At 42.7% G+C, this 26426-nt stretch overlaps 1 protein-coding gene across 6 annotated transcripts in view; it reads right to left on the bottom strand.

Annotated features, from left to right (window-relative positions):
* LOC105287792 (T-lymphocyte activation antigen CD86) overlaps nt 1–26426 on the bottom strand; it is a 235361-nt gene that overhangs the window by 132795 nt on the left and 76140 nt on the right. The gene's annotated exons all lie outside the window — the stretch shown is intronic.

Here is a 26426-nt window from a genome sequence, read left to right as displayed (position 1 = left end):
TAGTGACAAAATTATACTCGAAACGCAAGAGAGAAAGAAAAAAACATGCGCTTTATTCGATGCAAATTTTCTCCCGGCTGCATTAATTACACCGCAAAAGAAACATTGAGATATCTCTAACTAGATCGTATCGGATTTTGTGATAACGCGTTTTATTTTATTATTCGTACGTGCCGCGGTTTTACGAACGAGCTGCAGTGTCGTCGTTTCGAAAGTTTTTAAACGTGAATTAACAGTCTGCTGGCGCGGGCGCGCGCGCACACACACACTATCGTATAACCGGAATAAGAATAACAAAAATCTAGATTTCGCGTTCGCTGTTCTGCTCTCGCTTCTCTCCTTCGCTCTCCTTCCTCTCCATGAGGCAAGTGGGATGAAAAACTTGGCGCCGGCTTTGACCATTAAGTCCTTTCCAGTATCAAGGAAGAATACTTTGGTATACCTGTGACCCACTCCACCAAGTCGTCAGAAAGTTTCTCGGCGAACGGAACTCTTTTATAATTCACTGATACTGCTCGTTCGAAAGTGTTCTCAAGGCGCGATCATTATCACATAATCAAAAGGTTGCTCGTCGCTCGCTATAGGGATGGCGTGATGTAATAATCGTGCTGCTCAAATTCAATATATGGATGCCTGCGCGCCATTTGAGGACAAAACGTCACGATGTAACGCGTGTATGTCGCGCATAAGTGCGATGAAACAAACGAGTTTCACCGTGTAGGCGCTTTTGATGTCTCTTGATTCTCAGTGCATGCGCAAGTTTTCTTGTCGTCGCAAACACATACATATATTAAGCGTCTCGCACAAAGGATGCTCAAGTTGACAATGTGTACTCGATGGTGAATGCAACTTTGCGAATTCGTCTCGCATTTTTATCATAATTAGTACGTGAAAGCAGACTTTGATCAGCGACCTGTCGACAAGAACACATTTATAAAGCGGTAACCCAACGTGTCGTTAATTTACGCGCGTACGTAAGTAAACGAAGAGCATCAGCGAGGAATTTACGAGCAGCGAGGAATTTACGAGACACTCGCAGCTTTTTATCGCTGGAGAACGAAGGGAAATTTTGTATCAAAACGTATTGATTATATGTATTTAATCGGAAAATTACCGAACGTGTTTGAAACACTCGAACAATTTTTCCTGAGTTTTAATTCGCGCTCAATTGATAATTGAATATTCAATACTCTTTACGGCAATGTTATTCTCTCTCTCTCTCTCTCTCTCTCTCTCTCTCTCTCCTCCCCCCCTTCCTCCTTTGATTCGCCGATTTTGCACTGATATGTTCGAAATCGTCGCAATTTGTCTACCATCCCTGGTCCTCTGTATCTGTGCACGCGCGCGTGCTCTCGTTATAGCAGACTCTCGCAACATGATGTCGAATTTGTTTTAATTAATTTGCTCTGTCATACGGCTCTGTACGCGGACGAACGAAAATGTTGCATGCGCGTCGAGGAGCGTGCATTTGATACGCGTGTTAATCGAGCCGCTGTTGCCAGTAAAACGACTGGTAAAAAGAGATCGGTCGCGGCTACATCGCACAGCAAATTTAATTTTTTTCGCCTGTTATCCACCTTTTTGGTTTATTTTACCCTATATCGGTATCCGCGTGCGTTGTTTGTTACACACAAATGTTACGCATAGCCACGATATGCCGTGTTTGCCTATTGCTTTCTCGGTATGTCACATTGCATTGCGCGGACGTGGCATGCTCGTTGACTGGAAGTGATTAAAAAAATGCCCGTGTCATGCACTATCTTTTTTTTTCTGAACCATGTCGCTTCATAGGCTGTGACTCGTTCTATACCGGCCGATCATGCGGGCGGACAACAGAATTTTCAGTTTTAACAACGCGTTTTCGGTTATTGACACTTGAAATCATAAAAAAGGAGTGACTTTTGCAGTTTGTGAAAAGTGTAACGGTGAGTAAATATTTTAAAAGACGCTTGAGACTCTAGTGACTTGTTGAAAATTTCAAGTTATTTTTTCGCCGAAATAATCACTTAATGATAAAAACCGATCGATTTCATGCCAGGTTTTCAATTATAATATATCTTGGATGTTTTTGCGGACGTTTATGTAATCAATCTCGCGGGGGAAAGTAAAACGTCGCGAAAACGATACGGGATACATGCGCTAGTAGCAGCTTACTGTCAGATTCCGGAGAAATTCCGGAGAAACGATTGTCGGCGCGGCGTGAAAAAGGGTGCACTGGTTACCGCACGGTCGATATACGCAGCCTCGACAGGTTTCGATGGAAACGGAAGCGCAGATAGCCTGCCTCTTTACGGAAATGAAGCAATCGCCGAGAGCCGGCGCGGCGGTCTTATTGCTTTCCCAGACTGTCGTAACGCCAGGATGCCATTGACGCCTTCTCCATCACGCGAAATAAGCTCGAACTTCCAACCGGGAATAGAAATTTATGCGCCAGAACGGAGGCACATAAACCTCCCGGTCGACCAATAAAAACTACGTATCTGGTCGCAGTATTTCAAGAAAATGTAGCGAGAGAGACGCGGTGAGAGACGACGCCATTGCATCCAGCTTGTACATTCTCGGGTGGAGAATGTACAATTCTGTTCGCCGTGTTTGTATCGATCTAATGATCATACCGGTTTTCAATTAACAAACGATCGATTATTTCAGGGGGAAAATGGCAGTTCGTCGTTGCTGTTCTTTCCATTAAACTGGATTTGCTGGCAATTTACGTGCACAAACAAGGGATCACCGTTCGTCGTACGTATCCACTGAAACGAGATTGCAAATTTCTCTTCTGTCTCTCTCTCTCTTTTTTCTCTTTCTCTCTTCCTCTGTGCTATTTGTTCGTGGAATATGTAAGGAGCGCACAAATGACCTCATCCCGGGAATTAATGAATAGACGAAGGAAATCGAATCGGTCGCCGTAGGTGGGTCACGTAGCAGGGATAAAATTTCCCTTCGATTGATCCTGGAGAAAATCTTCCTGGCGATTTTCGCGAAGACTCGTTCGACTATTCGGTCAGCCTGACATGTAATGCATTCACCCCGCTGCTGCGTTTCTTTTAATCCTTTTTTCTTCTCTTTCTCCTCTCTCTTTCCCTCCCTCTTGCCGCATCGTCCATCGACCATGACGGGGATAAAAGAAGAGCAGAGGAGGAGGTGGGCGAGCAACCGAGAACGGGGAGGGGAAGAGATAAAGAGGAAACTTTCGAAGCACTTGAAATACTTGGCGCTTCGGAATTCACTGATCTTCGCGACGAGGTAAATCTGTCGACTAAAGAATCTTTCATCCTCCGCCATCTCCTACGTCTGTCCGACCGGAGTTTAATCAAGATTTACTCCGAGTAACCCAGGATATCGTATGGTTAAGAGAGAATACCTACTTTGTTTCTTTTTGCATTATTCGGAGTATTCTTTTTCTTAACTCCAAACTCGTAAATTTATTACACCTTTATCTCTCATCGCCTAAGCTTGAACATCTCTATCGATAAAATGTATTCTTAAGACATTATGTCTTTTAATCTTTTATATAGTACGTATTTATAATACTTTAATGCATATTTCCAGAAAAACGCTATTTGTGATGTAATATTTCCATATTTTCAATATTTTATTAATATCGCTATTTGTTTGGTATTTGATAATGCAAAGAATAAAGCTTCCAAGATGTAGAGGAAATTATATTCGTTAAATAAGTCAATAATTTTACATTTTTAATTTGATTTCCTCTAGTGAAAGCTATATTTATCTTAGTTGCATAGAATAAATCACAATTTAGATTGGTATAAAAATATAATTATAAATCTAATAATGGCAATAAAATTGATTCTGCGTGCGTCAATTTTTTTTCATCAATTTTTTAAACAGAATTATATTTCACAATCAAAAAATACAGCAATTTCTCAATGACGAGGGATGTTTATATCAACGAGAAGATTGTTAGAAGATTTAGAAAAAACAATTTATTCCATTTCATATGTTTTATTCCACATTTTATTCAGTATATATTAAATTTACATTATATGTTATAAAACTTTCATATTTAGTGTCGGCTTTTATTGTATTAAAAATTGAGCATTAGAGCTGATCATAATTTCATTAGAAACGAGCTGTTTACCGCGATTCTGTAATAAGAGATTTTTCCGCGCTAATGAACCGTCGGGAGATCAATCTTGCAGTGGGCACGGACAACATCCTCAATAAAAAGAGATTTACGTGGTTTAACGTGTAAACCGTTCATCCATCTGCTTGCCAACCAACGTGGGACACACGTCCAGGCATGTTTAATCGATTGTCGCTTTAGGGAAGTCGCGCTATGTGCATATGTCGATCAAATGTCTCCGAGACACAACTGACATATGCATGCGGATCCGCGTGCAGATCGTATTGTGCCTAATGAGCATCGACGATTTAGAGGGCTTTTCTCGCAGAGTGCCGTTCTACTGGTTGTGTCGTAAAGGCAGTCGTAATGTCTATCTAGTGGACACAATGGGCCATATTCCAGCGCGATGGCACGCGTTTACCGCTAAACGCGCAGCTATTTTCCTCTAAGTTTTAGTGCCGTATTTGGAAACGTCCCCGTGTGGGTTGATCGTAAATAAAAACTCAGACTCAGGTGAGAGTCGCCGACGCTTACGTCTCGACAGTCCGAAATGCTCACGTCGCGACAATGAAATATCTCATGCACCTTGTATCGTCCCCATAGAAAATTTTCAGTACGTATTACGAGTGCGTATGATGTCGGTACAAAAGAGGAAACGATAAAATCTCGACTATGCCAGCTATCTCTCTGACGAGTCCAAATTGCGCGATTGTTTGGATTTCGTAGCTATAAATTTTAATTAATCGTCGCGCAATACTTCAACGATAAATCATTCCTCAAATTTTCACTCATTAAATCTCGAAGTTGCGAACCTGCTACGCACCCGTCACATAATTAATCATTTTAACCATTCTTGATAACAATATCTCCTGCTCGCGTTCGAGAAAGGCTTTAAGAGCTTTTAAGGTTGCTTTCCAACTGCTGATCGGCAGAATTTACAAGTTGGGATGAATTTGCAAAAAAAATCAAGCTGTGCCCATGTGAATTATAATAGAAAATGCGAAAAGATAGGAAACTGGGAAAGGGCAAGACAGAGAGAACGAGCGAGAGAGAGAGAGAGGGAGTTGCATTAGTTAATTAGATTGGGCAGGAGGCGTGACGTCGTAATTATTGCAACGTAGCTCTAGCTACTGCCTGCCTGCCTGCGTTCCCTCCTGTATGCGGCCTATAGGTCTGCCTGCCTGCCTGCTTGCCCGCCTGCCACGACAAAGTTATTAATTGCTTCCTACCATTCCAGCAACACTTCGCGCGCAGGTAAACCCTCGACCCCAACCCCGCGCGCGGAGCGTTCGTTTGCCGCTTTAGTCTCATCCTCGCTCGTTCAACATCACCTATACCGCTCCTTGTATAATCGCTATCGCTATTCGTCATTGCGCGCTCTCGCTCGAAAAGGGTATTCTTTTGACGGACAGCTTGCCGCTGCTGTCGTTGTTTAATGGCAACGCGTGACTAGAGCTTGCGCGAACTGTCGACGTAGTTTTCAAACAATTCTGGCAATTTAGTCGCACATTACGTCCGATATTTTTGTAGCATATCTGTTTGAAAGTTTAAAGGAAATTATCGCGCGTCGCAATTTTCTCCTCTTCTCGTTTAATTTCCAGTATACGACGAGCGATAATTTTTACAAAAAATCTATTCCCGATAAATTGAACGGTAAAACCGATCGTAGTATTAAAGGCATTGTTCAATTTCGCTAAAAATAAGTAGAATAATTAAAATTACAAAGTTCGTTAGTGGTTATTGATTTGCGCTACTCAATTAATTCCGCCCCGGAAATGCATCCCCAGCGTCACATTACAATTTCCTGCGGCAAGTTTGCGAGGAACGTAAAGGATTCCGGGAAGGCATAATAAGAAAATGTCGAAACTAGAGAGTGCATACGGTATCTTAACTTCCACGTATTATACGGCAAACTCGCCGAAAGTTGCCTTATCAATCATCGCACGGCAGAAACTTATAGAAAACGCCGCGCGCGTCTGCATCGTGATTTATAATCTTCGATAACTTTTGCGTAAAAACGGAAGGCATCTTGCGCGAAGCGAGCGGGAAGCTCAACTTCGCTGCACGCGCCTCGGAAAGATCCAGCCCTTCTTCTTCGTCTTGGTTTTTATTTTCTTTTATTTTTGTTTCCTTTCTTTTTTTCTTAACGTCACAGTTAACGCAGACGCCAGACCACCTGCGGGGTCGGAGATAAAGTGATAACGTTGACGGGCGAGAGAGCACGGCGATCCCGCCGCCGAGTGCATCGCCGATCCGAAGGTAATTTTAACCGTCAACTGCAGCCAGCAACGCCGGTATCGCCATTAAAGCGCAATTTTCAGCAGCCAGGTAAAAAGACGCGGAGCTTTTTGTGACGTTGCCGTCAGGTGTGCACTCAGGTAAGTGGATAAGGATGACGCCGCGGAAAGGTAAAAGCGCTGGATGAGACGTGTAGATATTGCAACGGCTACTTTTTGCAAAATACCTTTTTTTCAGCATGAAGGTGCAATTTCATCTCGCACTTCGGATTATTATTAATGATTTTAATTTGATCCGTCCCGAACTGGATTTTCAAGAATATCTATGTGTTCAGCCCTGTTTAATAATTACGGTGCTGTTTGTACCAACAATAATAGTGACGCTTTTCATTAATCGTGTTACGTACGTCACGGAATACGCTCTGCATAAATAACCCAATATTAGTTCAATACTTTACGTGAAATAATAATAATGTTTAATGCACATCCATAAAGATAAGCAATAAGCACAACATAATTATAATAGATACGTATGCGGCTACATATTCTGCACAAATGTCACAAATTTCAAGACACGGGATAGCTTTCGAAGCTAAAACAATTAACAAAAACTCAATTTGATCGATTTTCCCTGATCGATCGACCTATACACCGTTTAAATTGAAAGAGAATACCGGCATACGTGCGCAACGAGCCGCGCAAAATAGAATACCCCATTTTTTACACGACTCCATCTCGACGCGATGCGATGCGACGCGGGTGAAAGGGGATGGGGAGAGTAGCGTTCCAATCAAGAAAAGGACAGTTCCGAAACAATTTGCCCCCCCCCCTTGTTTTGTTGTTCAATTTTTGCCGGACCTTGCTCTGTTCCCATCGCGTCGCGTCGCGCGACCTGACTTGTCGGCAACGCTAACGCGGGACACGTTGCAATCGTACGTGACGTCGGCACGATTGGCACTTACGAGTACCTCGATTGGGTATCGTTCGTCGTTCGCGCGTACGAACAGAAAAACGACTCATCGGACGTGTAACGACGCAACGAAAACCGATACTCACCGCGATATCCACGCGCTATGAATCCAATTTCGCGTAAGCCCGCGAGTGAGTAAAGTACCGTTCTACGGTTCGGTACTCCGCGACAAAGAGCCACTCTGAAACTGTGCGTGTTATTAAAATCCAGCTGGACAGACCACGAGATAACGTAAAATCTACCGTGACCAACACGAGGCATTAGCGGAGATAGCTTTTTCAGACATTTTTTCACGTGTTTCGAAGCATAATTTTTAAACTGAGATTTTCACGGATCGGTTATCGAGCGTTTTTGAATGACAGGTGATTTTATCAAGTAATTTTATCTTTTCGTTACTGTTACGTTAAAATGGGTCGGCGCGTGTTTCGTATCGAAGAGCTATATGCGTTCAATAGGAGGCAATTCAATCATGCCTGCTTTGATTTCCTCTCTTATGCAAACTGACGAATTATTGTGCGTCAAACGACATTTGGCGCGTAGGGGCTGCGCACGTCCCTCGTTGCGAATAAAAAGCACGATATTTCATTCGACAGACTGGTAGATCATCGAAGCGCAACGATTCGCCGTATCGCGATTTAGCTCGGCTAAGAATCGCGCAGAATTCAATATACCGTAATCGTATGCATCGCCTCTCGTCACGTCTGCGATCTAATTTCGCATTATTACGCGAAATCAGAAGCATTCATTGGCACTTGAAATGGCGACTAAATGAAAGGCTGCTTTGATGTTACGCTCAGCGAATTGAATTATCCACTGTCAAGAACACAATTTGCTATTACTCATTCTGTACTATATGTACAATATCTGATTATTCACAAATATTGTCATTTACAAATGGACAAACTAGATCGAGAACTCGGATTTTCTGTCTCATGTATTATTATCCTGGATACTTTAAAGATGCAAAAAGATGAGTTCTTGAATATTTCACCAGATTTTCCCATAGTGTTGAAATGAATAAAGTAAATTTAACAACAAAATGACAGTATATTTTATGAGATTAAAGCATTTTTTTCACACACAACTATTAAACCTTAAACAAATATTTGATATATCCATACATCTGAGTAAAGCTCAATAAAAAACTAAACAATGTATTTAAAAAATGAGTTTTTAATTAAATTACTTTGTAATATCTTTTTTAATTTTATTGAAGAGCAGTATATCTCAGTAAGATAAATGCAGTTCTGCCGGAATTTGGCATATCGCGTTCGACAGTCTCGATCGAGAACACACAAGGATAGCAAGACAATTTTCAAATGGCGGCACGCGCCGCGTGTGCGGCGCGCGTCCTATTTCACGTTTGACACCGGCGTCGTCACGCGTCGGTCTCTTCGTGTAATTGCGATGCAACGCGTTGCTGGGACACGGGAGGCGGGAAGGGAACGACGGGATATGCAGAAGAAGAGGGTTGCTGCGACCGAATAGTGATTTACTGCGAGCGGGGAATACAAGCGTAGCCAAATATCGGCGTAAACGATACTGATGCGTTGGAAAACTGGATTTACACTCTCTAACGGAAGCTGTAAATAAACGGATCGTTCAAAGTGTGCGGGTATACGTATACATGAACGCGTATATGTCGTGTTATAAATAAAACGGATAAATAGGAGTAACAGGGGCCAATCGTCGATTTCGAGACAATAGCGAACGTGCGCCTATAAAAATATCTATTTCGCAGCGCTAGAGATTCCATTTTTGCGCCAATCGAGCAAGTATAACGTCCAATTGAAACATCGTACATTTGAGAAAAAAGATGATGTATTATTAGGTGCGCAAATTAATTCGGTGTTTTTTTTAAGAAATTGAATCTTTATTTACTTCTTTCTCGATTAAAAGATTGACACGTTTTAATAAACTTTCTTTGTAAATGAAGGCTAAATTTTTTCAAAAAAGCACCGAGTTAATTTGTGCAGCTAATACAATCGTCTAAAAAAAAGGAACAATGACATTTATTCAATAATACGACAAAAAAATATCGTGATAGTGAGATATCACTGAAATGTCGCTTAAATTCTAGTCAACAGCTAGAACGTTTATGCTATACTTATCAATCGATTCCTGATAATATCACTGTTAATATTTTAGCGCATTTCGGGATTAATATCAGATAGGTTGCTAAAGCGCCTGGGAGTGTATCGATGCAATCATCTCTGCTATCTCTCTTCAATAATTTTGCAATTGGAGTGTTCTTACATTTTCATGATAAATTAATATTTATCGTATTTTAACACGAAACTTGTGAACGCGTCCACAAGTTTTATTTATTTAATAATAAAGATGACATTTAATTTCAGCGTGAATATTAGACACTCGCATTCAGCACTAAATATAATAGAGGAGCTTGAAACAATAGCCCGTATTTTCGTTGAATATTCAGAACTGTATGTAAATGTCTAATTTTCACATTATGTTGAACGCGATCTTCACGTTGAATTGATAAAAGCTATTGTTGTGTAAGGCAACAAGAACGATCATTGTGAGTCCAGCGGTTAAATATTAAATCATTTCAGTATTGCGTTTTTATTAAGTAGAAAGATTAAAAACTAAAAAAAAGACTGGAAGTAAAAATGTCATGTTCAGCGAATAATCTTATAAACTTTCAGTAACCATTATAGAAGCCAGGCTACATTCTGAAAAAAAATATCTAACAATAACTGCTGGCGTGACAACTTGATTTAACTCTTTCGCTCGGAAAGGTCATGGAGGTCTTTTCGTGAGTAGCATGATTTATTGATGCAATTCGGGACACAATTGTGAATTGCTAGCGGCAAGCTGTTGGGTTGGTGGTTCGCAGCGCTGTGAATCGATGTTGAAGCCAGTCGGTCGGTCATCGGACGGACGAATGCCATAAAAAGTCACCATGATTCACGTTGAAGGAGATAGTTGTACCGGCACGCGAATAAGAAATTTCGATGCGATAATGGACTAAATCGTCGGTGACGGTCAGCGTGTGTGCGAGCGAATTTACGTGAACGGAGTCGATAGGCCGGCAGCAACAGCTGCTAGCCATCGTCCGTGGGAATTGGGGTGAGTAGAATGGCCTCGACTCCCAAGAGTCCCGCGCCAAGTTGAACCGATATGAAATTTGACAACCTTAGGTCCTCGTCAGAGTCCCGTGGTCCGAGTGGTCCACCCTTTCTCGCTCGCTTTGTGTCTTCCCTCTTCTGTCGTGCCTCCTCCGCAACCCCCGTCGGTTTTCGTAGGGGAGAGCATTGCTTCCGTGCCAAAATCAATTTCGATAAGTAGCCGGCCAATCCTTGCGAGACACGCTGACCGTGGTATATCAGTTTCAAGTTCTAAATCGAAGTAGCTCCCTAATTTATTTCGCCGTCTGATAAAAGGAAGCGACTTTCCGAGGGCAACGTACAAGATAACAAATGAAACTGAGACTCCCAAACGCATGACTCAGTGCGAAAGATCGAGCTTCTAAACTGCGCGGCTCACGAGTGATCGTTTGTCTTTCCCACATCGCGTTATAGATGGTTATAGATGGTATCTCGCACTGTGTTATTCGATAATCGAATGTTCACTTTCGCGATGTATTGCATAATGCACATTATTATAAATCTCTGATAAAACACACTAGAATTAATTAAACGAAAAAGGTCAAATAACCCGGCAATACGCCGTACCGGGGATAAGCTTTATTCCACTCACTGTATGAAAGTGCTTCAGCGACGGTTGCAAAGTTTTTCTCGGGGATAAAGGACCGTAAAAAATTTCATGGGTTTGAGCGGTCGGAGCTCCTATGCACGTTTTAAGCGCTACGCTCTAAAATTCACTTCCAACATTGACCGCGCTTCTCTTCTCTCCGTTCTTATGACGGCGCACCGCGCGATGCGATATTACGTGCAAATGAATTTCAAAGGGCACTCGGTCGCACAGGATCGCTCATCCAAAGTGCACGATCCCTTATCCGTTGACTCGCTTCAAATTTGGACGAACGTTCTTCGGTTTCGATGCGAAATCGATCGATCGTGGGGTCTGATAATCATCGCGAGGCAACAATCGCCCGTAGCGATACATGATCGAACCAATATCGTTCAATAAGTCAGTACCTACGTTAATAGCGCGATATGTACCAAACGAATCTCACAATCAACCGAGCTCGCGAATTATACAGTGCTGTCTGTGAGGTCACTTATTTCGAAAATTTCAATCTCAAAATTGATAACTGAAAATTTAATACGTTACAGAAACGTTTGATTTATTTTTCTATTTAGAGAGAGATTGAGTTACCCAAAAATATTCCTCCCTACATTCATCTGGCCATCATCGGTTGACGGAAAATTTCGAACGTGACTATAAATTTAACGCGAATGTCCCTACTAACGCTCACGTACGGCGGAACAGTGAGATCTGTGTTACGACCGGCGCTGATGGAAAACGCTCGCTAGATTGCACCGGTGGTGGGTCAATATGCGTCGTCGATAGCTTGCACAGCGTACTCGCCATTTCTCCAATTCCCCACGAGCTTCTTAATCGCTCCCTGCAGTCCGTTCGTGAGGAATCCGACGGCGAACGGTACGGACCTCGCGCGAGAAGTTAGCCCGGATATCCGGTTTATTCTAACACGGGACGCGAGCGGAGCGAGGAACCGTGGGATATGTGCACCGCTCGAAGAATGCATAAGATATAAAGCTTTGCGAGTTTCCCGAAGACTCGATACCGAGGCTGAATAGGAACCCCTAAGTGCCAGGGGTAAATTTTCCTCCCGGACGGGATCGTATCGCTCAACCGCAGCGACGATGAAAATCGCATGGCGCCCACTCGATGCAATATTTATCGTCATCGTGAAACGCGAGCACTTTCCATTTGCAAGCGTGCCCCCGAGAAATGGACGTTCGCTCGGGCGTGCACATTGTCCAACCGATATCCCACATGTTGCCACCGCTATAGCTCGATACGCTATATAGTGCTTTCTATTTAATCCTTGAACACACAGATTCCTTTCGGTATTTGGATTTCATGTCTAAAATTTTCATGTCCGAACAAACATTTTTGACACATTTTCACCTCGTCTGCGAAAATTCTCAATCAAGGAGCGAATCGTTAAATTGCTATTTTTTCAGACTTTTTCTGTATATTGAAATTGGGAACAAAATTACTGTGTTTTCCACGTATCACGTAGGATAGCTATTTTTGTCTACTCTTTTTTTGTTAGCCGCCGCTGACCAACGCACTCTCTTGATTCGGCTTTTCATGCTGCGCTGCGCGCCGGGGGTGAAAGTAGCGGTTGGCCTGAAATATTGTACCGCCAGTTTAGATATCTGGCCACGTTGCAATGAAGCTTCATCCACTGGCCCTAACCTCGCCCTATATTTCCCAGTTGGTCCATCATACAAGACCCCGCTCCATACTCGGACGGTTTTCCCTCCGTCAGGCGGTCGTGCTCGTTTCGTGACGTTTATTAAATCATCGGCTTGTACGCGTGTCCGAGCTATCACAATCGGCGGATTCGATGCAATTTATGGAAAATCACGGGGCGAGCGCGTGCGATGCGAGACGGCGTCGCCGCCGTTCAATTTCAGTAATCCCCGCGAATTTCCAGCGTCTATTTTTGCAAACTATCCGCGATATCCTTGCCGGACCGTTATATTTTCAATCTGCCACGGCACGCGCGACTGGCCGATCGCATCGCTGCGTTGGCTGGAGCAAAAAAATAAATATATATGAGCGGAATTAGAAGGGGTCGCGGTGGGATATCGGGGCTACAGCAAAGAGGATCGGATCGCAATAAGCTCTCGGCGTCCCTCGTGCGAAGCTTGGTTATCGAAATAAACGGCGCGCACGGATAAAGCGCGACCAAAGCCTCCGGGCATAACCGGCCGACGCTTTTTACAGCAGTCGCGATGCGACGGGTTCGGCAAAAGGGCCACGGGCGAGGATCCAGGCGAATCCATTGTTGTAATCTCTGGTTTAATTACGTTGTCCGGCCCGATGAATAGCCTCGGCCGCTTTGTTCGCGTTTCGCGGTTTTACAGATTTGCGCGCCATATGCCGCACCACGAGGCGCTCGCGCTTATTTTTCGGTTACCGCGGCTTATCATAATTCACACGTAGCAGGCCGCGTTTCGGGCCCGCGCCCGCCTGGATCGACTGGAAAATTAGCATTGCGACGTATTATCGGTTATATTATACGTGCACGTATAACGATATGCCATTTCGGGATTACTCTTCACTCGGTCTGCCCACATACAATACATACATGTATCCGCGTCCGCGTACACTCGAGTGCAGTAATTCCTGGCCGCTTCGGATGCTCGCGACTCGCGTGCTTGCACTCGCGTCGCCCGAGAATTAATGCACTCGACTGTACGTGTACGAGCTCGCATTGTTGCACCGCAATAATAATAATTTCCTCGCGGCCTCGCGGTCGAGCGTTGGCTCCGTCGACGATGGATTGGCATCGATGCAATCCCCGCCAAGCTGCAGACGCAGGAGGGTCTGAAGGGAGGGGGAAAATGATTTTCGAAAGAAAGAACAAGAGACGGGGCGGAAAATCTGACTTGCGAAGAAGCGACATGCATAATGTAACTGAAAATCAGCTGTTGCTGTGGATACACCACTTGCTGTAGCCACGAAAGGAGCGGGAAGGTCCTCTCGCGATGACGTTGTACGACGATCCGCGACAGGAAAACGCCTCGAGGGAACGCTCGCGTCTCGTTTCGTCCTGTACCTTTTTTCGGGTCGGGACGGCAACGCGACACGAAGTATCTCGCACCTGCGGGAACGCTTTACTCGTTTAATCTTGGCGTCGTGTTGCTGATCAAATTAACTTGTGTTTGGAATTTTTCATTGAATTCTAACTTATCCTTAAAAATGCGAATAAATAGCGAAACTTTGTCCCTCTGTTAATCTGATAGGTATAATTAAAACGTAGTATCACGTAATATCGGACAAAGTATTGCCGTATTTGTCGAATCCGCGCGTCACATATTACATAATCCTGCACGGATTTCGTGTCATTTGGGTCTTTATCGCGTTTTTTTCGCGAAGCTGATTGCGACCGTGCGCGTTTCTTCGATTTATACGTCAAAGGTGAATGGCAATACGTATCCATGACGCGTAAATGACGGAAGGAAAAGAGCGATGGACAGACGGATGGAGAGACGGTGAGGGGAAAGGAAATGAAGGAAATGCCGCGAAACTCGAGCAATTAGAACCGAGTAAAGGCCGAGTATTCAACGAAACTGCGCTTGATCCTCTTCGCCCGTCCCCGTTGATTACGCCGGGGCTACCGAGGGAGACGCGTGGTGTACCTGTGCCAAGACCGTAATTAGCGTATCAGAATTTTCAGCGTCGTCCTAAATTAAAGTACCGAGGCGTTACGTAAGCGTGTTTTACTATGGCAATGTCCCGTTATTCTCCGCGTCGCCGTGCGATCCACTTAGAGAATAAATACTGTCAATCGTACGTGACAAACGTCGAAAAGTTTAACGATAAATTCGACTTTATTGCGCACGTGTAGTAATCGTTGAAGATTTTCGCTCCAGAAAGTTTGCGCTTCTCTTATTGAACGTAAAGACGTCGCAGGGAATTATATACATTTCAATTTGAAATGAAATTGGTTACAATAGTCGTTAATTCTCGCGTTTGCGAGAAAAGTAAGATAGCACTGAATATTATAAGAGATAAAAGAAAGAATGAGGAGAAAATTAAATTAGAGAATGTAGAGGGATATAGTAAATCAAGGAGATTGAAAGGATGCGTATTTTTGCTCAAGAGCAGCAAATCTGCTTTCTTTGCAAACGGTATACGCATTACGGCACAAATAACGGTGAGCTGCAATTCGTGATTGGCCGCACGGATTGCGCAAATAACATTATACAAAATATTTACGGGGCAAAACGCAAGAAATGTATGCGCATGAGGCAAGTTCGCAATTAAAATTCCACCACAGTGATTCACGCGAGAGCGGAATTCGTCGCGCGAGGCCCGAGGCCTCGACTCTTACGCGTTAATCTGCTTTATGGGGCGATATCCAAGCAGATGGTTATGCCCACTGTGTTAATCCGAAGTAACCGTCGTATAATGCACAAGAACCGTCGAGACGGAAATGCAACGTTCGTACGTACGGGCGCGAAAGTCGTTGGCCATCGCGCGGCCTCCAGCTACTTACGTCGTGGTAAATCGTACCATTTATTACGTACAGCGGCTGCCCATTTCCGCAAACCCCGTGCAAACGCCCCAGAGCGGTTGACGTAACGCACGAGTTTACGGCGTGCGTTAATATCACGTGGAAATACGGATTTCCTGGCCAAGCACATCTGTGAAAATCGTATGCGGTATGCGCGGAAGGTGGCTGTGAAATCTGGCCATTTGATATTCTTCTTGAAATGTTGGAACACGAATATTATAACTTACTTAGAATAGAGCTCCGTTACCGATCTACATTCCTCAAACTTAATCTAAGGCTATTAATATCTTACTTCCGTCGAGAAAACGCGCATCCTCGAGATAGTTGAAGAATTCGCAAATGAAATTTGCCCGGGTACGTCGCGGAATATTCAACATACACAAATACACACGTACACACTCGAGTTTAAACTTGAAATGAAAATACGTAGAACGGAGTTTGCGTCAGGTGCTGCGATACGCCACTACGTATCGCTGATCCAGTTTGCGCCATGAAGTCTGTATTGAGTTGGTAGTTAGACAAGACACGAGGTGAAAGAGCATCATGCAGGGCGGATAACCGAGAAACCGAGAGCCCTGTCTATCGACGAAGGGCTAGACGTTGCTGCGTATATGTACGACAGCGCGTGCAGTCGCTCGTGGTACGTCCTGATAAATTATACCAGTTATTACGCGCGCTCTTGTAACCAGCGAGCGTGTAGAAACATCCACGATAATGATGTAAAGCCAATGGAAAACAATAGCGTTAAGCATTTTCGAATTTTCTCGTGTTCGTCGTGAATTTTCTTTTTTAAATTATTAAAAAAGATATTTCTTCAATTCGTGAGCACGTGAGGCCCTGTTGGAGATATTTTAATGTATATTCTTAAAGATTAGATGTATATTCTTAAAGAAATAAAATTAAGAATCTATTTAGATTTCAGAAATTTCAGATTATTATGCTTTATTTAAGAAAGTGATTTAACTGATATATATATTCAGGCACATTTAATTTTCTGCTAATTCCGCTTAAATTCTTTAAAGTCGACAATTTTATAGGGAAATCTCTTTAAAAAGTACACGTGAATGTATTGTGGAGATTGCTTACAATTACCAACAATACCGTTTTAATTCTACCAAGGCATTAAAGGCGGCTTACAGGGACAATTGCACAAGCTCGTGTCCAACACGGTCGAATTCATCGCGCGTTTAAACGCGTCCTTTACATGGCAATCTAATTTATGGAGTGATATCCAAGCCAGTAGTTAGCCGATGCATTAAGCAGGATAAGCGTCATAATGCAACACGGATAACTGAAACCCGACGCGATGGTCCAGAGGTTCCCTCGGAAAAGTCGTTACAGCGCATATACGTGCGTAGGTCAGGTACCTGCCGACCTGCCTGCCTGCCTACCTGTCTGCGTGACACGCAGCCACGCAGTACGCACTGTCGCGTTCGTGCTGTGTGCGTCGTGATAAATTATACCGTTTATTACGGCGCGATACTACCCCATTCACCCTTCTCCTCGACGCAAACCTGTATACACGCTGAACGCTACCGATGTATCGCGCGAATTTATGGTACCGCTGCCGATATCACGGTTACGGTAACCTACTTGCGGAAACTACCGCCTACTACTAGTGGCTTCCTCCTCATTTTTCGATTACCACGCGATCGATGACGACCGATTTGCGCTCTATAAAATAATAATAAATTTCCCGAGAAATGTTTTTGTGCGAAAATAAAATATTTCGAGATTCGAAGAAATTTTGCACGTTTATCCAGATTGATTACTCTACCTACGTGTTTCAATGAGGTACAGATATCATCGTGATGGATGAATTCGACTATATATATGTAAAATTCTGTGTGTAATGATGCCCTGGAACGCGAAGGTATTAGAGGAGGCGGTACAAGAGTTAGAGCAATCTCCGTCGTGGCAATAGTGTCATGGAAATAAGGGCTTGGGTCGTGGCGCTTGCTCGCAGTTGCGAGCATGACGGAATCACATAAAGCACAGTGGCAATGTGCCAGTACAACGCGACTGGAATGTCACGTACGCGAGGCTGCGGAGCTTTCTTACTGGGATTCGTCTGCTTATTCCCGCGGGAGAACCACTTCCGTACGGGGTCCGCCGCGTGGGAAAAAGAGAGAAATATGCGGGAAAAGAGACAAGTCGCCGCACGTGCATGAATCGCAAATGGCTTTCGCACCGCCATCACCACCGTTGCTGCTGCTGCTGCAGCTTATTCCGCGTTTATCATGCGCAAATATCGGGAACCCCGATGATAAATTTATTCGTATCCGGGAAAGGCATGCTCGGCCACACGAACAATGTTATTGGGGCCGATTTGCCGTGCGACTCGCAGGATAAATTGTTGTTTCCGATATAGAGAATGCCTCGTGGCCCTGACCCCCGGCGGCGGCGGCGCGATACATACATTATTTTCGAATCGTTTGACATTATTTCACGATGCTAATGTTTCACTCGCTTTGTCTACGTATTACGTAGTACGTATTACGTGTGTGCAGGTATTTAAAATTATAACACTGCTGTCCGAAAACGGTATGAATGACTCTCTGCGAAATATATTCTAGATTATTAATGTTTGCAACGTACAATTTTTATCGTGCAGCGTGGTATGAAAATTATGTGTATGAATGCATAATTTTCATACCACGCTCTACCGAGTAATAATATAAAAATTAGGATTTCATCTCCGCGCTTACCATTGAGGTGCTCGTTACGTGTAAAATTATGATACTACATCTCATACATCTCATACATCGTTAAGAAAAATTAAAAGTTGATGTTAATGATGTGTGAAAAATTATTCAACGCACGATAAGACGCCGCGAAATTGAACTGTATGAAAACGTTACGGCAACGAATTGAACTTACATAGTCGTTTTATGTAAGCACGCTCTATTTCACTGTATTGGAAATCGAAGAATCGTAGTTACCGACAAGAAACGAGCTACAGGAATAAGACCTAAACGACGCGGGCGGCAGGCTCAACCAAAGGAAACAGAGTGCCGCTTAATTGTAAGGTTTCGCTTGTTTGCATTCACTGTTTCGAAGATGGATGAAATAGCGCTTTCATACCACGTCATTTCAAACTTTCTCGGAACGGAAAAAATGTCAAAGTCATAATCAAAGTCAAAGTAAATTAAAGAGAATCGTGTTACGCCATTTTATAATAATATCTCATACAGCAATAATCCTTCTCCAGTACAACATCAAGCGTAAAGAATATCGTTCACGAAGATGTTTTCATGCTTGGAACCTTATCGCATCTCCGATGTCGTAAAGTAGCACGGGTAAAACTACGTTGTGCGCATTCACAAAAATGTTTTACACGTCTTAGACTTTATCCGGTCATATACAAGTGGAGGTCGAGTGTTCCGAATGTTCGTAGCAGAGATGCATTTTGTTAAGGTGAATTGCATTAAAGTAAGCACACAAGGAGGGCGGAATCTGCGAAGCCGAAATCTCTGTGCTTGGCGTGTGCGCATTGCCAGCTTTTACGCCGGCCAGATTGTGAACCGTATAATACGGGGTTAGGGCGAGAATGTTACACGAAATGGAAATTGTACGCTGTTTACGGAGGACGCACGCCTGGAATATTATTCCGCCTGCACTCCGATAAAACAGCGGGACGCTTTTACTGCGCCGGATAAATATCCGGGCCGAATTAAAAGTGCTATTTTATCACGAAGACATGCCTGGCACGCTCAACTAGGCCGGGACGTCATAATTTGCCGAATACACTCATTCCCGGATTTATGCACTAACTTTTTTGTGCGATTTCGCTTCTACCCGTTGAAAAATTCCATGAGCAAATATTCCGAATTTTGCTCAGAGGCATTATCGTCAGAGGCTTTTTTGCAAGTTGACTGCGTTTGCGCAATTATAAATTACGGAATTCGAAACTGTGCATTCGCTTCAAAAGTTCCGAAATTACGGAGAAAATAGGAAGATGATCATCGAATAGTAGAAAATGAACATCATAAATCACACAAAATCGTTTGACTGCCGGCGAATTTTATTCGCCGCGCGGACGTTAACAACGGATCCAGACTGAAAGAAGTAGGCAAAGTCGGCGAACACAAGTGGAAGTAACTTTGTAACTAACGGCGGATAATCTATTTCCGAAAGAGAGGAGGGCGGAAGTCCTCGGTTAGATGGTTCGGTGACTCGGAGAAAGGCGTATGTGGATGGGTAGGGATAATCCTGTCCTCTCGTACAGACGCGGATATCCGAGGGCGAAGAAGACTAGAACCACACAAGCCCACGCCTTGGCGTCAAAGGGATTCGCTCTCTTTCTTCTTTTTCTCCATTCTTTTTTTTTACATCCGCCTGCAGCTCGTCGTGCAATATAGCGAGCACTCTAGGATATATTGCTTCGCTCGCATTTAAAGAGAGAGCATCGAGTCGTATCGCGTTTTTCGCCGGCAGGCAGGAAAACGCACACGGAATGTCAATATATATACACATGTACACATATATATACGCGCACGCCTGATAGTAACCCCGACGACAATGTTTGCGCAACCGGCAATTAATAACGCCGATGGAATAAAAAGCATAACCGGTCGTCGCATCCGGTCCGCGGCGCAAGTGCCGGCGAAAGGAGACTTCTTTTCGGACGTAGCGGAATTTATTTCACCGCTAAATCGGCTTGTTTGCCTCAAAGGCGGCCGGGGAAATTGCGCAGGTCTGGAAAACGTAACTGGATGGTTATTTCTCGTGTCCGTAATTTCCCCGGTTATTACGACCCCTTGACTACGGCGACGGCGGAATAAAAGAGGTTTTTGCAAATTTATGACTTTCAATCAAGGTTATTATTAGCGCGACGGCAGGTGGCAAAGTCGACGGCCAGCCATGTAAAATGGACCGAATTGATTGCATCTTGTAAGTTGCACGGAGGTAACGTTGTCTGGTAAAGGCATTTTCGTGCTTTTATAAATAGGAAAGCGAACGTGAACATCGAGAGTACTCGAGTCGCAATCATAGTCTGCTTGTGCGGCGGTCGTGACCATCGTGTTCTGTCCGAATTAACTCTTCGCCACGAATCGGGATTTTGCTAAAATGCACCACTCGCGCTCATCCGTGCGCTGCGGATTAATTTATTGTCTATATATTGGAAGTTCAGCGAGTTTATGTCAGTCGGGACCATCATAGAAGTAACACGCTTAGCTACCGCTTTCCGCGGGACAGATAACAAATGATTGTAAATTCCCCTCGTCAGCCCTTTGGTACAGCAAGTTCAATAGACCATGATGCGACGGAATTAGTCGTGACATTATTGCTCACGTGTCTTATCGCTTAAATATTCATGCCGTAATATTAGGTAGAGGAAAGTCCCCGATTATGAGATACCATATCGATTTTGCCGAATGTAAGGAAATCTATAGACAGAATTTAAAAATGTAATACGTTATCTTGAAGAGAATTTAATAAGCTTTGGGTTGGTGAAATGAAAAATCTAATTTAAATATTATTTTTTCTGAAAATTAAAAAAATTTGAAAAAAGAGCTTTACGCAAGATCGCGAAAGTGTGCTCCTAATATAAGATACCTCGAGAAATCGGTGTTAAAAGTGCAAAATACATCAGTATTGCAAGTAAAAAACTTTATTAGATATTTTTATAAAAATACTGCTGTCACAGCCTTCACCAAATCTTCACGATTCCACTGTCGACGCTTCCTCGTTTCTCTAACCTCCATAGTCAGATTCTATAAAAATTAAATATACAAAAATTTGTAATATAAATTCGTATTAACTTTTCTTTAACCTTAACGTAGTATTTTCTTTCTTTTTATTACACTACATAATCTTCATATTCGAGCAATAATTATCTCATATTAAGAGTACCCTGAATATCTCATTATACGAGCCATACGCCTAGCGGTTCCGCGATCATGAAATCTAACCTCTACAATTAAACAATTCAACAAATCGCGTATTTTCCTGTTACAACGATTCTACTCTATCATTGCATACTGAATTTATTGCCAACCATTTCTTTATTATATAATAAACAAGGTTTAAAGACTTACCTCAAGTTCCTTTGACATGTTCACAATTTCACAAACCTTTTCTTGCAAAGGCTAAACGCAATAACGAACAATGAATTTTTCACTAAATACATTTTACACCAAGAGTAATAAGTTCATGGTGGAACTAACAGATGGTGCTCACTAGTTTAGCAGAAACTCCATTATCTCATATTAGGAGCATATCTCATAATAGGGGATTCTCCTCTATATGTCATTCAAGGTAAGTAAATTTAGAATCATGCCGCGTACAAATTGTTTCTAACATCTTAGCGAAGAGCGCATAAGCGCTGAAACATCGATATTTAAAATAGTTGGTTTGTGCGAGGTCATTTTTTTACCTATATGAATACGTTTTCAATTTTCCAATATCTTGCTAGCGAAATTCTGTTACACGTTTGTTAAAGCGCGACCAAGGTTCATTAAAAAATCGCTCAAGCAAAATCTATAACGATGCAACTTTTAAAATTCAATCTCGAAACATTCAGTCGCATGTACGAGATGTTCAATTTCAAACTCGTGCAAAAGTACTCGCCGGGTGGGAGGGGAGGGGCACATGAACGCGTCGCCGTATAGATCGAAAGATTTATTCGACAGCGATATTAGCGAGACCGGGAGAAGCACGCGCGATGGAAAGACGGAAAAGCACTCGAGGCACCTAACCGCGGGGTTACCCACACGACGTTTGCGGAAGCTAGCCTGCTCTCCTCCCTCTCTCCCCCCGTCTTTTACTCTGTCCCGTTCTCCCTCTATCCTTATTCCGGTGTGCTCTTTGCCGCACCGGCAAATAGACGCGAGCGTTTCCGCGGGATATCTCACGCAGGCCCGCAGTGACGGTGAAAAGATCACGCCATTCGCGCGAGCCTTTGAGCAAGCTGCCGCCCGTCGAATGAGGCCATTTGGGTACTGTGCGACTTCCGGGGGTGAAACACGCTCGCACGCGCACCCTCTCTCCCTCGCGAGTGTTCCATTCACGTGACTGTCGCGCTCACTTCCCCACATTCTCCGTCTTTTTCGCTCGTACCTCGCTTCGCTCGCCGCCCACGCTGTTCCTTTTATCGTTCTATGTGCGCTTTGCCCGCACGTTCGTTCCGCCGCTGATAGTCGAGCCGGACTTTGACGAATGACATGTTCCTTTTTTCACCTCGACCGCTGGTTTCCCTCGGTCATCCTCGCGAACGTGTCCATTCGCCCGTTTTATCTCCCTCTTTCCTTTGTGTTCTTCTCTCTTTCTCTGGTTCGCTCTTCCGTGCACTCTCCGCATGTCTCGTTTCAGCTCCCATTCGCGCGGTCCTTCGTTCCTCTCGCAACCGTTATCTGCATCTTCCCTTCGTTGCATGTTTACCCTGACGCATGCGGGTCAACCCGGAGATTGAAAATGTTGATGCGCCGTACGCGAGTCAAAACGCTACCACCACCGAGCCGCGCCATATGGCCTTTACAGGTTTACAGATAAAACATCACTGATTACGGCGGCTTGACACATGCCATTTATATATTATGCGCTCGGCTGGGAGAGAATCGCGAAATCGGTTTGCTCTTTGATGATGTCGCGCTAGCCCCGACCAGTCAATTTGCGCGAATAACTAAATCGCGGTAAAAACAGATTACCTCTTTGTTTGCGTTTATGTTGTTAATTTATACGCTTTCGTAAATTAACGCTTACGTTTCGAATAATTAAAGCACTCGCGCATATTTGCGTACATTTGTGTATCGAGCCAGCGTGTCTTCCCATTTTATCATTTTCCTGACATTCTCAATTACGCCACTCGATTTTACTTCGTACCGTCACGAAGGATTTAAACGCGTTCTCTCTTGGCGACTAAGAACACGAATTATCGTGGATCTTACAATTGGACCTTGTTACAATTGACCTTGTGCTCCCCTACATCGCAATTTCAAGTCCGAACGACGACATAAATTCCAATCGGACTTTGTCGCTAAATGCACGATTCGTACGTTCTCCAGAATGCCGCGATAGGTGGTTCCCCAAGAGATATCCGAACCACCTTTATCCTCTCGTCTTTTTTCTTTTACCTCGACCTTCTCGTTTTTGTTCTTCGACCCGCGTATAGATCTACCACGTTTATTACATTGATTCATTCGCCGACGATAATTGCGGCTTCTCAGAGTCGCGCAAACTTAGGTAGCTTTGTCCGATCTCGATCTTTTCTTTCGCGTACGACAAAAGCTAACGGGATTGTGAAGTTTCCGCTAGGCGGAGAATAGCACAACAATTCAAAACCGGCACGGTTGCCAGGAGTTTGCAAAAGAACATTTAATTCGATCATTCCGTTGTTTCGCAAAGAGATTACATACAAACACTCGCTCAGAAATTCGAACGCCACGAGTAACATGAGTAAAAGCAACCTGAAAAAAGAGAACCCGAGCAGTGATCCAAGTTGCTGAGTTTGAAAATAATATGTACGCAATTTTGTGTCTTAATACATCTGGTTGGTTGATTGGTTGGTTGAAGCTTGTAATTTGTCTATCACGAAATGTGATTCAAATCATTCTTGTAAATTAGATCACGATATGATCCAATATTATCACGAGAAGTCGAGAATTCACAAGTTTGCTGTACTATTTCGGATATATATATATATTTTCCAGTTTCACATGGGAAATAATTTCATATCACCGCTGCTATCCAATAACGTAACCGTACTTCAAACATATCTTTACACGCATGCATGTATTATGCGCACATAAATATTAGATCGGTGGAGCGGTTTTACTCCTGGGGATAGTTCACCTTGTTTATAGTTGGACGGTTTCTCCGAATAGCGTGCACCGGTAATATGTGCTTTAGATATATTATTCGCTAAGTACTGCATACATACATAAAACGTTGATTCATCATTTAGAGGCTACTAAATCAATGCAGTAACATGCAAATATAAGTACATGTTACAAAGCATTTATATCTGAGGACTTTTTATATGTTAATACAAACTTTTAATTAGAAATATAACATTATTTATCTGTATATTATCTTTGATGTTTTTTTAGTAAAACTTTTTCAAAAAATATATTTCTAATTTGTTAAAAATTTTCTATTTCTATATTCAAACAAATCAATTACATTTATTCGATTATATTATTGATTGAAATTTCACTCCCATAAGCATATAAAGTCGAGTCTATTTTTGTAATATATTCTCGCTTATTTTGTACCGTAAATGATTTGCGGATATTAAGAGGGATATTAATAACTGTCATTTTAGCTCATGATTATGTTGGTGTATCAGCAAGGCTTTTAATTAAAATCCCGCAGTTTTTCAATATCCGTTTATCAATAAATAATTTGAGATCAAAAGAATGGAATATTAAACAAGAATGCGTTTTATCGAACATAAATATGCTAGAAATGATTTGGCACGTACGACACTTGGCGTTCGTTTTTACATGGTGTGTCGCTGCTTGCTTTATTGTTATTGGTCGCTTTGTTATTCGCAAAACACGATGATAATCTATTGATATTACATCATGTGTTAAACGCGATCATTCCCCACAATTAGGGATTATTACTGCACACGACTGCATCACTTTTAGCAAATAATAGCTCATAAGCCTATATGGACGTTATAACTATTAGATTATACCGAAGAGTTCATGTCGATTTTTTTAGCAAATGCCGAGCTTTGTATTAATTCTTAATACAAAGTTTTATATTACCGGACGGTCCGTGCAGAGTTTTTTAGCAAAATGTAAACGCAAAATTTTGTATTAATTCTTAATATTATTATTCGCGCAAATACGCGCGACAGTAGGTGAGAGGAGAAACACGAGGGTTAATAAGGATAATAATAATATAAAATTTTGCGTTATATTATTTCATTTTTATGTTTATAGCGGCAGCGATGAATTCGCGGTGAAGAGTGAGAAAACGTTTATAAAAATGGACTCTATGTAATTATGTTCATGAAATCACAGTCACTATTTGACAAACAAAAATTGTTGCTCTGACAATACCGGCGAACTCCTAGCAATCTTTGCAACCGAACACTTAACTGTGACAACCCTCCCTTATATCTGAACAGTATTGCATCTTGAAATTTACTCACGGAAATTTGTTTAATATGTCGGAAAACTTGTTTAACGTTGCACATCTGCTACATTTTGCTAATCAATAGTAATTAAGTATCTTCGCAAGAGAAATTAGGAATGCAAATTGCCGTGAATTAATCATATCTTTGCAAGTAAATTAGTGCCATAAAAAAGCAGCTATCAATGAAGGGATTGCTGAAACGAAGATGAAAGGAGGGAGGGATTCTACCAACGAGGGAGTCACCAATGAAGGAACTGTAGAGTAAGAAAAATGACAAAGAATTCTATAAAATGAACATAATTATATTGTTAATTTTTGATATTGAAAAATTTTTAAAAACTGTAATACATAGCGCATGTTGAGTTCTAATTAATGTAAATTTTACACTTTACTCTTTGCCAAGTACTTTAATATTAAACCTCCATCGAGTTTGCAGTTTCTATTCGTCCGTGAATTTCGAGGGCAAACGCGCGATAGCAACGAACGATCGCTATATTAAATCTGGGGACGATAATGAATCGCGGTCTCCAATGAGATCGGTTCTAAAACGATCGCTCCATTGGTGATATCGTCTATTTGGAACATCGCATTCGTTTGTTACACGGCCAGCCACTAGCTTTTACGGCATATATTCACTGCATTCCATCCAGTAGTTTTCCCTTCTCTCTTCTCTCGGAGAATTAATGTCCCCATTCATTCCTAGAATTTCAGATAATGAGAGATACTTCTCTCTTTGTCTCCGTCTTTCTCCCTGTGTCCCTGTCTTCTCTCTCCCCCCCTCTCTGTCTCTTTCTCTTTCTCTTTCCCTTCGCTCCTACAATTTTCTCTACGTTCGTGACCCTT

The sequence above is a fragment of the Ooceraea biroi genome, chromosome 8 (assembly GCF_003672135.1).
Source record: "Ooceraea biroi isolate clonal line C1 chromosome 8, Obir_v5.4, whole genome shotgun sequence".
In the NCBI taxonomy this organism is placed as follows: domain Eukaryota; kingdom Metazoa; phylum Arthropoda; class Insecta; order Hymenoptera; family Formicidae; genus Ooceraea; species Ooceraea biroi.
Note: the sequence above shows the minus strand (reverse complement) of the source record. Positions and strands in the feature narration are given on the sequence as shown.